The sequence below is a fragment of the Schistocerca nitens genome, chromosome 8, assembly GCF_023898315.1.
Source record: "Schistocerca nitens isolate TAMUIC-IGC-003100 chromosome 8, iqSchNite1.1, whole genome shotgun sequence".
NCBI lineage: Eukaryota > Metazoa > Arthropoda > Insecta > Orthoptera > Acrididae > Schistocerca > Schistocerca nitens.
The window spans coordinates 562,023,059-562,036,764 of record NC_064621.1 but is presented as its reverse complement, the minus strand read 5'-3'; the positions used below and the strand labels follow the sequence as shown (position 1 = coordinate 562,036,764).

At 40.8% G+C, this 13,706-nt stretch overlaps 1 pseudogene; it reads right to left on the bottom strand.

The window, feature by feature from the left end:
* Nucleotides 1-738: 738 nt before the first annotated feature.
* LOC126199823 (5S ribosomal RNA) lies at nt 739-856 on the bottom strand (annotated as a pseudogene).
* Between the last annotated feature and the right edge of the window lie 12,850 nt (nt 857-13,706).

The window sequence follows — 13,706 nt, the reverse complement described above, 5'->3', positions numbered from 1 at the left end:
ATTTTTGTGACGATTGCGTGGAACAAACAAGGAACTCTTTCATTGTTACTAAAATATACGTCATTCAAAAATAATGATATGAACTGTGCTATAGGAATGATTATAAAATATTTAATGTCAACAAACTAAAGTCCCGATAGATGAAAGTCGTCTTTAATGTAGCATCATGAACTGCCTATATTTTCTAGTGACTTGTGTAACAATTACATCTGTAACAGCTTAGGTTGATTTCAGATATTTTTGCTATGGTCTAAGTGCCTGAAATTCGCGTGTGTGCGCTTTTGACTTCGTCCTACGCGGCGCTACGTTCTCTTGTCACGGCAGCGTCTGCTTATTCGCCGACTAGAGCACTACCCAGAATGCTCTCCACAAACTGCTGTTGTAAAGGAACGTAACTCCATCTTGTGAGTATGGAGTGTGGGACGGCGGCTGGTCAATGAATTGTAACAATTATATTCCAACACCCGCTATTTTTTTAGGATTTTATTCAGACTATCAGTTTCGGTTCTTCAATAGAGTCATCTTCAAGCCCATTAAGCACTCCGCCTTCAGGCCACAAGTAGCCCATCGGGACCATCCGACCGCCGTGTCATCCTCAGTGGAGGATGCGGATAGGACGGGCCTGTGGTCAGCACACCGCTCTCCCAGTCGTTATGATGGTATTCTTGACCGAAGCCGCTACTATTCGGTCGAATAGCTCCTCAATTGGCATCACGAGGCTGAGTGCACACCTAAAAATGGCAACAGCGCGTTGCGACCTGGATGGTCACCCATCCAAGTGCCGACCACGCCCGACAGCGCTTAACTTCGGTGATCTCACGGGAACCGGTGTAGCCACTGCGGTAAGGCCGTTGCCGCTTCAAGCCCTATACAGTAAAAATTAAAAGACATCAGACAAATACGTAATAGTTATAAAAGGAAACCACCAGTAATGTAATACATTCAGGGTACAATCAAAGATATGCTATGAATGTAACACAGTTTGTAAATATAGTGCAAGGCACAAGTCACGTATCAGAAACAGCTCATAAAATCGATAGTGTTACTGCAATGCAAACATTAATTCTATACATTCGTTGTTTAAAAATTTGTAAAGGTATAAGCGACGTTTTTAATACATTTAATATTTATTTTTTTAATGGCATAAAATAAAGAGTACCATCAAATAACTAACGTGAAATTGTAAGAAACGATAAAAGTATAAAAAGTAAGATAATAAATAGTCCTTCTCGGAAAATTACTATGGTAATTAGCCACCAACGTCGTGAGGGAAAGATGTCAGTACCACATAATATGAATAGTTCAGTAAAATGGCATTAGTATCATTAACCATCAGAGATGTGTCAAAGCAACACCTTTTCCTTTACACCAAATAAATACACTTTCATTTACATTAAGCTTACGTCTATTACGAGTATACAGGACAAAGGGTGAGGGAGACATATATGATGATTTGCCGAAGTCTTTATTTGCATTTTCCGTAACGTGGTATGTTTTGTATGCTATGATATCTCTGTCCACAAAACTTTCCAATCCAGACACATTTGGAACTCCTGTGCCACCTCGTACAATGGCTACAGTTAACCAGCCATTACCATGCGAAAATGTATCGTTCAAATCGATGCTGAAATTAAGTCTGCATCCACAAAACACAGATGGTCCATCAAGCAATGCGTGTGCAGCAACAGATTTAATTGTATTCTTTTTCTTGTCAGCTGCAGATGTGGACATTTCTACATCTTCTATTGTCTTATAAATAGTCTGTCTTGCGCGACGTCGTAGCCTTCTATAACAAAATGTGGCCCAATTACCAAATGGTTCTTCGTGCGAAGAAGATGCGTAATTTCAACCTTTCGCCTTGGCAGCCAAAATTTTGGCAGTGCATTTCTTTCCGTGTATTCTTCCAATGAGGAAAATTTCGGGATACGTGTCGACATGTCGGATTAGACCAATCCCTTGTTAGCAGAAAACAGAAGAATGGCGAGCGGCGTGCTTACGAAACGAGCCGGCGTTGATGTTGCGTAGTGCGTATGTCTATGTAGTTACGAAGTCGGCCGCAGCGCAGCAGCACCGCTGGCTCTTGGCAGTAAGTGCAGTGAGCCGGTCCCAGGCTCAGTCGCGCGGTCTCCAAATTACGACCAGTATCGCCAGCTTTCTGGGGGCTGTTGGAAACTGCGGCAGAGTGGTTCGCTGCTGTAGAACGGCAGCGTCGGCGTGTAGGTGCGAATTAGCTCGGCAGCGCGCGCTGCCGCCCAGCTCGGATTGGCTCCGCAGCGAGCGGATAATAACAGTCCGCCGTGGCGGCAATCTCGCAGATCGCCAGCTCCCAGCAGCCGGCTCCCGACGAGTCCAGCGGCGCCGAGCAAAGGACCAATAAGGCAGCCGCTGCTTCCCACTCCCCTGGTATCCTGTAATAACTGTTGTCCTTGTACTGTTCCAAACAATAACAACAACCATCAATACGAGGAAAGCATTATCGCTGGAGATACTCGCACTGTAGTTTCTCCTTCACATCTTCCGACGTATACATTACACTTACATCTACGTACGAGTAGTACACCTAAAGTTTTAATTATCACCTCGTAAACATAACGTTACGTGATTACGTAGGCTTTCCCGGCGTAATAAGTCTTGAAAGTCTCTTTGGGTTTGCTGCCGGATCCTGAAATCAACTTGACTCGATATTTCGGCGATCCAGCTGGTCGCCATCTTCAGGAAAAATCTGCTTCTGCTGATGAGTCCCGCTGAGAACTGACGCCAGGTTGCAAATTGACGTCCTATATAGGCCACGGTGTGTACAAAATTCCGTGTCAATGTCGGAAAGCTTACATTGGCCGTTCGATTCGCACAGTGCATGACAGGTGTGTGGAACATCGCCGTCATACGAGGCTACAACAGCCGAAAAATCGGCAGTAGCAGAACACTGCCTAAATGAGGGACACAGTATGAAATTTGACGAAACTGTGGTAGTTGCCAACATTTCCGGTTTTTGGAGCAGTGTCTATAAAAAGGCGATTGAAATTAGGTTGGCTGATAATTTAATCAACAGAGACAATGGGTTTCCTCTTAGCAAGACGTGGAATCCTGTATTATCTCGCATCAAAACTGAACGTTCTTCGGTGCGGCCTTGATTGCGATATATCGCTGCCAGCAGTGTTTCACTAAGGGCGGCGCCACCTCCCTGTCTTGGAAGGCCGTGTACTGAACGGTGGCCTACATAGGATGTCGATTTGCAACCTGGCGTCAGCTCTCAGCGGGACTCATCAGCAGAAGCAGCTGTTTTCCTGAAGATGGCGACCAGTTGGATCCCCGAAACATCGAGTCAAGTTGATTTTAGGACCCGGCAGCAAACCCGAAGAGACTTTCATAACGTTACGTAATTATTTCTTGTTTGCTGGTGGGTAATGGCATCGACGAAACAAGTCGTTGGAAGTCCCCTGCAGCAATACTGAACCGTGCCGCCTCTGTAACCAGCCACAACTGTGAAAGTGTTGCCGGTGCAAGATTTTGTGTACCAACTGACCATAAACATTCGTTGTGATTCATTTCGGGCGATCTGGATGGGCAAATCATTCGCCCGAATTGTCCTGAATGTTCTTCAAACCAGTCGCGACCTTTGTAGCATGAAGTCCACGGATGGATATAAATGATCTCCAAGTAACCGAACATAACCATTTCCAGCCAATGACAGGTTCAGTTGGACCAGAGGACGCCGTCCATTCCATGTAAACACAGCCCGCATCACTATGGAACCACCACCATCTTGCACAGTATCTTGTTGACAACTTGGAACCATAGCTTCGTGAGGTCTGCGCCCGCTAGAGCCCTGTCATCAGCTCTTACCAACCGAAATTGAGTCTCATCTGACCAGGATATAGTTTTCCAGTGGTCTATGGCCCAACGGATACGGCTAAGAGACGCGTTGCAGGCGATGTTGTGCTGTTAGCAAAGGCACTCGTGTCGGTCGGCTGCTGTCATAACCCATTAGCACCACATTTCGCAGCACTGCCGTAACGGATATGTGAGTCTTATGGCCCATATTGATATCTGCGGCCATTTCACACAGTGTTGCTGCTCTGTTAGCACTGACAAACCTACTCAAACGTCGCTGCTCTCGGTTGTTAAATGAATGCCGTTGGTCAATGCTTTCTCCGTGGTGCAGGCCTGAAATTTGGTAATCTCGGCCCACTCTTTACCCTGTGCGTCTCGTAATATTAAAATCTCTAATGATTTCTGAAATGAACAATTCGTGCGTCTAGCTCCAGCAACCATGCCGAGTTCAAGTCTGTTAATTTCAGTAGTGCGTTCATAATCACGTCGGACACCTTTTCAGAAGACTCATCCAAGTACAAATGACAGCTCCGCCATCTGTATGTCAACATATCGCTATCCCATGTGCGAGCTAACACCGCAAAGATGTCCGGGCTCACATGCGGTTCCTCTTCGTCGAAATGTCTGGGCTCCAACTCGTCTAGGAGTTGAACCGCACTTGTCGCATTACACGCCCTAAATTAGACGCTTGTGACCCTTTGGTTAAATTGTCTGTCTGATGTCAAGTTTGCGAAACACTAAGTTAATGTAACATATAATAACAGTAATAATAATATCGGTGTAAGTAGGCTGTTTAGGTTTTTTTATTGGTAACGCCACCTATGTATGAAAATCACTGGCTGTGCTGTGTGCAGTCTGTGGCTGCTTTGCATTGTTGTAATACTCGCCATTGTAGTGCTAGGCAGCTGGCTGTGAACAGCGCGTAGCGTTGGGCAGTTGGAGGTGAGCCGCCAGCAGTGGTGGATGTGGGGAGAGAGATGGCGGAGCTTTGAAATTTGTCATGAACTGCTATATTTATAAATGATGATATCAAGGTAAATACATTGTTTGTTCTCTATTAATATCTTTCATTTGCTAACTATCCCTATCAGTAGTTAGTGCCTTCCATAGTTTGAATCTTTTATTTAGCTGGCAGTAGTGGCGCTCGCTTTATTGCAGTAGCTTGAGCAGCGAAGATTTTTGTGAGATAAGTGATTTGTGAAAGGTATAGTTTAATGTTAGTCAGGGCCATTCTTTTGTAGGGAATTTTGAAAGTCAGATTGCGTTGCGCTAACAAAATATTGTGAGTCAGTTTAAGCACAGTCGTGTAAAATTGTTTAAAAAGGGGACGTTTCATATGTCGACCCTTAGCCGAGGATACCTCACTGGAATCTTCTGATTTTTTCTTGTAGTTTGTGTAATTAGTGTAGTTTTTGTTTATTGCCAGCGCGTAATTATAGAGAGAATTTCCATTGTAGTTGTAGTTTTTCATTGTTGTACAGTAAAACAGTTGTGGCATGCATGTAGATTTGCACCAAGTATTTCGCAGCTGCAATTAACTAGGTATTATTTTCAGTGCTATGTTAATGTGTTCTCTTATTTTTGTTCTTCAAATTGTGTTTTTCTGTGTTGTCGTGTGAAATACTGTGACAATAATGGCGTGTGAAAAACGTAATACTAGGCTCCAAAGTAAACTGCGAAATGACAGTGAAAACGAAAGCAGTGTGTCAGCGCCACCGAGTAATGAATTAACTGATGTTCAAAGTAATAATTTGGTAATTGTGCATAGGGAAATGGAGCGGGCGGCGAACAATGGCGTAGACAGTGAAACAATTAGTGAGCAGGGAAGCATTATCGATCGGTCGGTCGACAATAGCTCGCCTCAGGAAGCCGAAATGACATGACACGATTTCGCAAATACTGTAGATTCAGGTTCTGGGTCATCACCGTTTTCTCAAATGAGTCAAGACACATTTTCTGCTTGTCAAAATGTGAATGTTGCCGGTGAAAATGCACTGCCAAAAAGCATAGAGAAACAGATTCCAGACACTAATACATTATTATTGCAATTAATGCAACAAATGGAACAAAATCAGAGACAAATACAGCAACAGTTAGACAGAATGGTACAAAATCTTCAAAAGTTAGACACAATGGAAGAAAATCTTCAAAAGTTAGACTCAGTGGAACATAAGCTTGAACAAACACGTGAAGATTTAACTACTGAGTTACATAAGAGTGAATCGAAATGCCAAAAAGTCTGTAATGCCGTAAAAACACAAATTTGTGAGCATTTTCAACCTATTTTTTCGCGTCATGAAAATGCACTACAGAATCACGAAGCAGCCATAAAAGAACTGCAAACTATTGTTCATGAAAATCATGAGACCTTGCAAGCTAAATTTCACTCAGTTGCATCTACCGATTCGGTTACGCAACTTGCAAAAACTCAGGAAAACTTAAAGGACACAGTAGATACTCTGAAACTTGGTTCAGAAAAACACACTGAGGAAATAAGTACACTATCGGATAAAGTAGCCGAACTTTCAGATCAGTTCACTAATTTATCTACGAAGGTGGATGATAATCTGAATGATACAAAACCGGTACTCTTTAATGACACAGAAGAGTGCAAACAAATTAGGAAATTCAATCAAAATCAAATCAATATACAGTACAAAAGAGAAATCCGGGAAGTACAAGATCAGTTGGCACAAGTAATACAAAAATTACAAATTTCAGAAGACACTCGCGCTCCAACACGGGAAGAGGGACTTAGAAATACAGAAAAGACGCAAAATAATAACACAGGGCACTTCAGAAATTATGAAAGAAATTGGCAAGGTACAGCGAATTTTGAGATGGAACCGCCGACACGACCTAACAATGACCGATATGCTACTCGCGCCGACACGATGATTTTTACTATAAGCTATTAAAAAAAAAAAAAAAGAAAGGGGAGGCAGAATAACTTCAGACGCAACAGTTCGGCGCACAGTTACGATTCAGGGAGAAATTCTCCACCACATGACCGACAAACAAGAAACTATGTAAACTACCGACATAACGACAGACCTGAATTTCATCAGAACTGGCGGGATTATAACAGAGCTGGGCCCTCTCGGCAAGGCGAATTTGTAGAAGCTAGGTCTCCTAACCGCAATAACGACGCGCGCCAACAAAGAGACAATAGGCAATGACCCGCACCGCAGGCAGACACCTGCGCCGGCTGGCTCCGAGATAAATAACATAGCGCTAACCTTGAGAAAAATTCCAGTGTTCCTTACCGACGTATACCGCATGACAATTACACTCAAGTTCAAACTCTGAGTACTATGAAGAGTAAAGGATTTCACCACACTTCACATATAAAACCGCTCATTGAGAGATAATCTGCTTTTTAACTTAGTCTTTGCTATAAAATTTTTCACTTTACGTTACTAGTACTGCTAATGAGATTTTAATGCAACATTTTGGTTTATTTGAAAATACTTTCTGAATTTAAAGTGCTTTCTGAGAGATACTAGATGACACAGTGGTTAGTTTATGTGACAGCTACACGATTTTATCACGACGCTACTAATGAGTGACAATTTACAATGTTGCTTTTGCGGTGTATCTGTTTTATATCTGCACAGTTTTTCTGTATTTTTCTGAAAAGTAAAACATGTTTTAGTAGTAACTTTTGTGGTATAGCAACAATGAGACAGCCTTTTTCGTGGCACAACAATATGTTACAGTACAGTACTTTCTTCATCACAACAATAAGCGTAATAACTACGATATCTATATGCAAAGCATTTCACTTTTGTTTATCATGAGGTAAGTACATTGACTTCTGCAGAACTTAGCTTTCGGAGGACGATAACTACGACACTTCCACAGAGATTATGTTGCGACAAGACGCACAGTTTAGCGCTACAGTACACGCATTTGAGTGATTAATTTTATACTTAAAACATTTATTTTTAAAGATTTTTGAATTACAAAGAAAGTTTTCCGTAATACATTTCATTCCATTGCTGTAATCTGTAACACCTGAGGGTATAATTACATTAATCCTCAGGGGGGTACACGCCTACTTTGTGTACCATGTGTTTGGCACGCACAAGGAGCCCTAGCTAATATGGTATTTGCTTATACAACTTTACACATCGGTACCATATTTCTCTAACACATAATTACACAGCTATCCGATTATTTAACAAAGAAACAAACATTTATTTTACCACATCAGTGACAGATGTTTACATAATTACGCAGTTGGATACCTTCACACTTATGAAATTGTATTTTGTCTGTACTTTGTGAAATGTTCATATTTTTTTGGAACCATTGTGATACTATGAGAGCTTTGAATGATGTATTTGATATGAGATCATGATTTTTAAAGTACGTTTGAGGTAGATGACACTATTGAAATGAGCAGAGAATTTTTTTTAGGTTTTAAAATACTCAGGAAGCTACGACGATTTTGAGATTTGGCTGAGGTTTTATGATGTTATGATGACGACGTGTATTACGCTGTTGCGGTATGTTTATGATAAAGAAGCTGATGCTATATGAGGAATTTGATTATGCTATGTATCTTATGATGAAGTATTGAAGAAGCGTCGACGAATTTGTATATGTGTAATAAGGTAAGGAGTAATGAATAGTGGTTAGGGACCCTTGACTTGTGAAGAAGTATTTTGGAAACCAAGAATCGTACTTTAAGAGTTATGAAATGTGTGTAAATGCGTGACTGTATCACAATGCTGACGAATATTTTTTTTGGACACTTACATTTATAGGATTTTGTTTCTACAGATTTGCAACGCTAATTCTTGACCTGTGAAATATTTTTATATGAGACTGCCACTGTAGCGCAAACTGCTGTCGTAAATATTTCTGTACGAAAGTTAAGTGACCACCTGCACGTAATGCGTCGCGGGCACGCACCAGGGCGACAGCCGCCCGAAAAAAAGCCTTCCAGCGGCACAGGTAGAAAAAAAAGGGGAGGCCATTATCCTCGCTATTGACGTTCCTTTGTAGAAAGCATCGCAAAAACGACACGGTCGAACTTGAAAACGATGAGAAACATTTCACGGCTATTGTCGTGCTAATTGAGAGAAATGCCATATGGCTAGTGAATGACGTTTCACGCCTTGCTTTGCCCATTTTGTTTAATATCTAGTTTCTAGCTGCACTGCAGCATTGGTAAAAATAAAATTTTATAGATGTACTAATATAAATATTTTCTGTCTACAGATCCAGTAAATAATAGTTTTGTGATCTACTTCCAAGAAAACGAGGGCACATAAATAGACATTTCCCTTCACAGGAATTGCATAAATAATTTCTTTACGATTTGGTAACTTATCTGCTAGTGTAAGTTCTCGTGATGCATCACTCTAGTGTTAAGATGTGACATACATGGCCATTTTTACTGTAATATTCTTTCTGCTTGAGCTATGTCATGTTTAGGTATAAGTTGCTGCTGTTTGCCAGGCATAGTGTTATTGAATTTGACTTTGTATTATTCTGTTAAGCCAGTTTTACTAATGATTTATTTTTATTGTTTGCTGCACATTGCCTTAGATTAGTTGTAATATTACAATTGCTTTGCTAATTTCTTAATGCTGCTTGCTTCGCAAATCTGCGTTTTTTTTTATTGCTGTTCATATTAATTGTTTTATGTGATGCTGCATTGCCTCGTCCCTTAGTTTAGCATCTGAGCTCAGTAGATTTAAGTTAGCTTAAGAGGGGTAGACTATATAAGAAACAGATTTGGCAAAAATGAGTATTGTGCACTAAGAAATAATTATTTCGAAAGAAATATGAACAGAGTAGAGAAAGCAGGTATAGATAGGACTTTTTGAGAATAATGATGAACGAAGGGAGATCTCCAAGAACAAAAAAGGTTTTGTTCGCAAAATACTGCACCACCAAAAGTTACACTGAAAACGAACCCTGTCCTTTCCATTGTGTTATCCCCCTATGTGTTTGTGTACCCTTGTGTATTTGTTTTCTTCCTGTCTCTGTGTAGTTTCATAGAACTTTTTTCTCTTCTAACACTCAGCTACATGAACTATGATGAGGAATACTGTTATCCTCAAATATAATTTGCATTGATAATATGTCATTTACTTTGTAAAGATGCTCAGACATTATTTATCTGTTTTGTTTTAATGCTCATGGGTGAAGTTGATGTTTCGAAAGTTACTCTGATCTTTCATGTATGTACTCATGTCATAATTCCTGTAACACTGATGTATATATTTCTATTCTTTTGTAAAGCCCCTATTACTACAAATGTTATCTGTATTGTTATGTTCTTTAATAATGTATTTTGTACCTTTGTAATTGTATTCTTATGTTGTAAATTTATAATTGTATAGACACCAGTTCATCATATTATTAACTTGTAAGTTACATTTCACTGCACATGTTTCTGTTGGTCATAGTATATGGACAATATGTGAGAAGTAGGGACTGTTAGTGTTTGTATGTGTGTTAATAATTCAGCAAGGGACTGGATAACAGCATTGCTGGTTCTAAGGACAATTCCAAAAACTTTGTGAGTGCACAAGTGGTGGTTATGGACTTGCTATATTATCCGCAAGACTCTTCAATGGTGATTGTGCACCTGCACAGTCACAACGGATGGCTGCTGGCCATCTCTACAAGGACTGCAGTGGGTCTGCGCCTCTGGTGGCCCACCAATACCGTAATCTCTACCAGGACTACAGTGGGTCTGCTCTGTGATGACCTACCCACCAATACTCTTCAAAACTTCGACTGACTCCGCTGTGGGTTTGCTCTGTTGTGGACCAATACCTGTCTGCATGTCAAGAGTCAGCACTGTCTTTCCGTTGGAAGGACAATGATACTTCTTCAAGACTGCATGGAAATCCACTACTTCCGTGTGCATTTTCTTTTACTGCTCAGACTTTGAGAAAAACACTGCAATGTGATGAATGATCAGGACTGTCTTTATGGACTGTGAGAAAATTTTAGCTTTTGACCAACATTGTATCAATAAGTGTGTGCATTTGATTTCTTTGTTATTGTAATTATGAAAATTTTTTTCAAATCTGTATTGGGCACTGCCCAAACCAATTTGTAAAAATTTTTGTGGGGAGCATGGGGGCTATGTAATTAGGCTGTTTAGGTTTTTTTATTGGTAACGCCACCTATGTATGAAAATCACTGGCTGTGCTGTGTGCAGTCTGTGGCTGCTTTGCATTGTTGTAATACTCGCCATTGTAGTGCTAGGCAGCTGGCTGTGAACAGCGCGTAGCGTTGGGCAGTTGGAGGTGAGCCGCCAGCAGTGCTGGATGTGGGGAGAGAGATGGCGGAGCTTTGAAATTTGTCATGAACTGCTATATTTATAAATGATGATATCAAGGTAAATACATGGTTTGTTCTCTATTAATATCTTTCATTTGCTAACTATCCCTATCAGTAGTTAGTGCCTTCCATAGTTTGAATCTTTTATTTAGCTGGCAGTAGTGGCGCTCGCTGTATTGCAGTAGCTTGAGCAGCGAAGATTTTTGTGAGATAAGTGATTTGTGAAAGGTATAGTTTAATGTTAGTCAGGGCCATTCTTTTGTAGGGAATTTTGAAAGTCAGATTGCGTTGCGCTAACAAAATATTGTGCGTCAGTCTAAGCACAGTCGTATGTAAAACTGTTTAAAAAGGGGACGTTTCATATGTAAAACTGTTTAAAAAGGGGACGTTTCATCGGAAATTAGAAAATTTACTGAGTGATGTTTCCCGTCGTCTGCAAAACATTTGACCGATCCCGAGTTCATCCATGGAACACTGATCACTGAAGAGGTTTGATGTGCAGCTAAGGAATTCAGTTCGCTTTTTTTTTTCATTGATTTTCTTTTTAACTTCACTATTTTCAATTTTAATGCCAGATTCTACTTGTTCCTTTATTTTATCTACTTCTTTCTCCCCTTTATCTATTCGAATGGATAAGTTGCCAATCGCGTCTGTCGTCTCAGCCATTAGAGCATCTTGCCTACTCTTATAATTTCTTACGTTGCGTCCCAGATCTGCCAGCGACTTCTCCACCTTATCACTGAAATTTTTCTCCGCTTCATCTACCTTAGAGCCAAGTATCCCAACTTCATCAGAAATTTTACCCGTTTCATGCAGAATGGTTTTTAATTTTCCGTCTATCAATTCCTCGATTCCACAAGCCATTTTACCCACTTCGTCTTTCACAACCGAAGCTATTTCGGATTGAACCGAATCAATTTTTAAATTTACGTCAACCATATCAGTTTTAACAGAGTCAATTTTTAAATTTATGTCACCCATATCGGTTCTAACAGAATCAAGTTTGGATCCCATATCGGTTTTAACAGAATCAGTTTTGGATCCGAATCCTTTTATCATTTGCATTAATTGCGAAATCATGCCTCCCCCAAATTCATCTCCCTTGCCTGATTTCGGACTATTTGCCCTACTAAATTCACAGCCGATCACTCTCTCTCGCTCCGACTTCGGGCTCAGCGGCTCGCTAGTATTTTCGGACCCACACAAACTGGCCGACTGCTTAATATTAGTGACGTGTATTATTAGCGATTGAACTACAGAATCATACGTAATCTCGCTCTCAGCGCAGGTACTTAGCTTTTTCGTGCTGTATCCTTCTGCCATGGTATTGCTGCCGATGTTGCAGTTGAAGCCGACGCTGAAGATTTCGTAGCCTCTGCTGTGGTACTGCAACCGCCACTGCTCGATGATTCGGAGTTGAAGATGCCGCTGCTGGCTGGAACCAGGTGCTTTCGATGTCGCATCATCTTCCGCGTTACTTTTTTATCGCTTCTAACCAGTGCTAAAACTCGGTGCACACAACTGTTGCAAAATTCGTAGCTCAGAGCCCCCACGCAAAACTGCCTAAACTGCCACAGACTTGGGACCTAGGTCACAGAATGTCGTTAACTGTGAGAATTACAACTGTAATTTCACAGTTATTAAAGAAATGTAATATTCAGTCCTGAACCGATCGTACATTTAACTTTTGTGAGAAGTCCTGCCTATCGAAGTTCAGATAATACTTTTGGAAACACTTTGCAGAATTCAAATCCAATTCTAAACTTTCCAGAGTTCATATTCCACAACTAACACTTTCCAAAATCCAATCCTGTTCCAACACTTCGCAAGATTCTTATCCCTCAACAAACAGTTTCAAAGTTCCTATCCCGGACGAGCCCCCAATTGCGAACTAACATCCCAAAGATGTTCGGCTTCACATGCGATTCCTCTTCGTCGAAATGTCTTGGCTCAAACTCGTCTAGGGGTTGAAAAGTTAGAGTTCACAACAGGCGCGCGGCTGCTCACCGGTCAGAGACTAAAACGTCCCGCGATACCACACAACGCGAAATTTTCTAAGTAGTTTCACTTCCTAACTGCCTAAAGACCGACCGACCGCTATCGAGTCTCCTTCAACACTGTCCCTCGGCCGGTCCCCGGCCGCGTTTCCCGCTCTGCGAATATCCTCGCTCAACTAACTAGGGCAGTTCCCTTTCCTAAATCCGTCCATCTGATTGGCTGCAGCTTGTTCTACGTTATTTTACATTTTAACATATTTAAATAATCAAAGCTTGACCACTTTCACGTTCTAAATAAAGTAACAATAATATCCATGGTTAAATTCGTTTACGTAAACCAATACAAGTTCCTTCTTAACATTAAATGTCACGGCCAGTAGCCTTGCACCAATATCCTTTCTGATAAATAAGTAAAGAACAAAAGTAACTATTATGCACTAAACTTTACAACAAATATTCTCTTACCTAATGGTTCATTAAGGTGTCAAACTATCATCGTTCAATGTGTTTTGTGTTGAGGAAATGATGATCTGATGCTAAACTGAAAATACTGATACTTTAAATTTA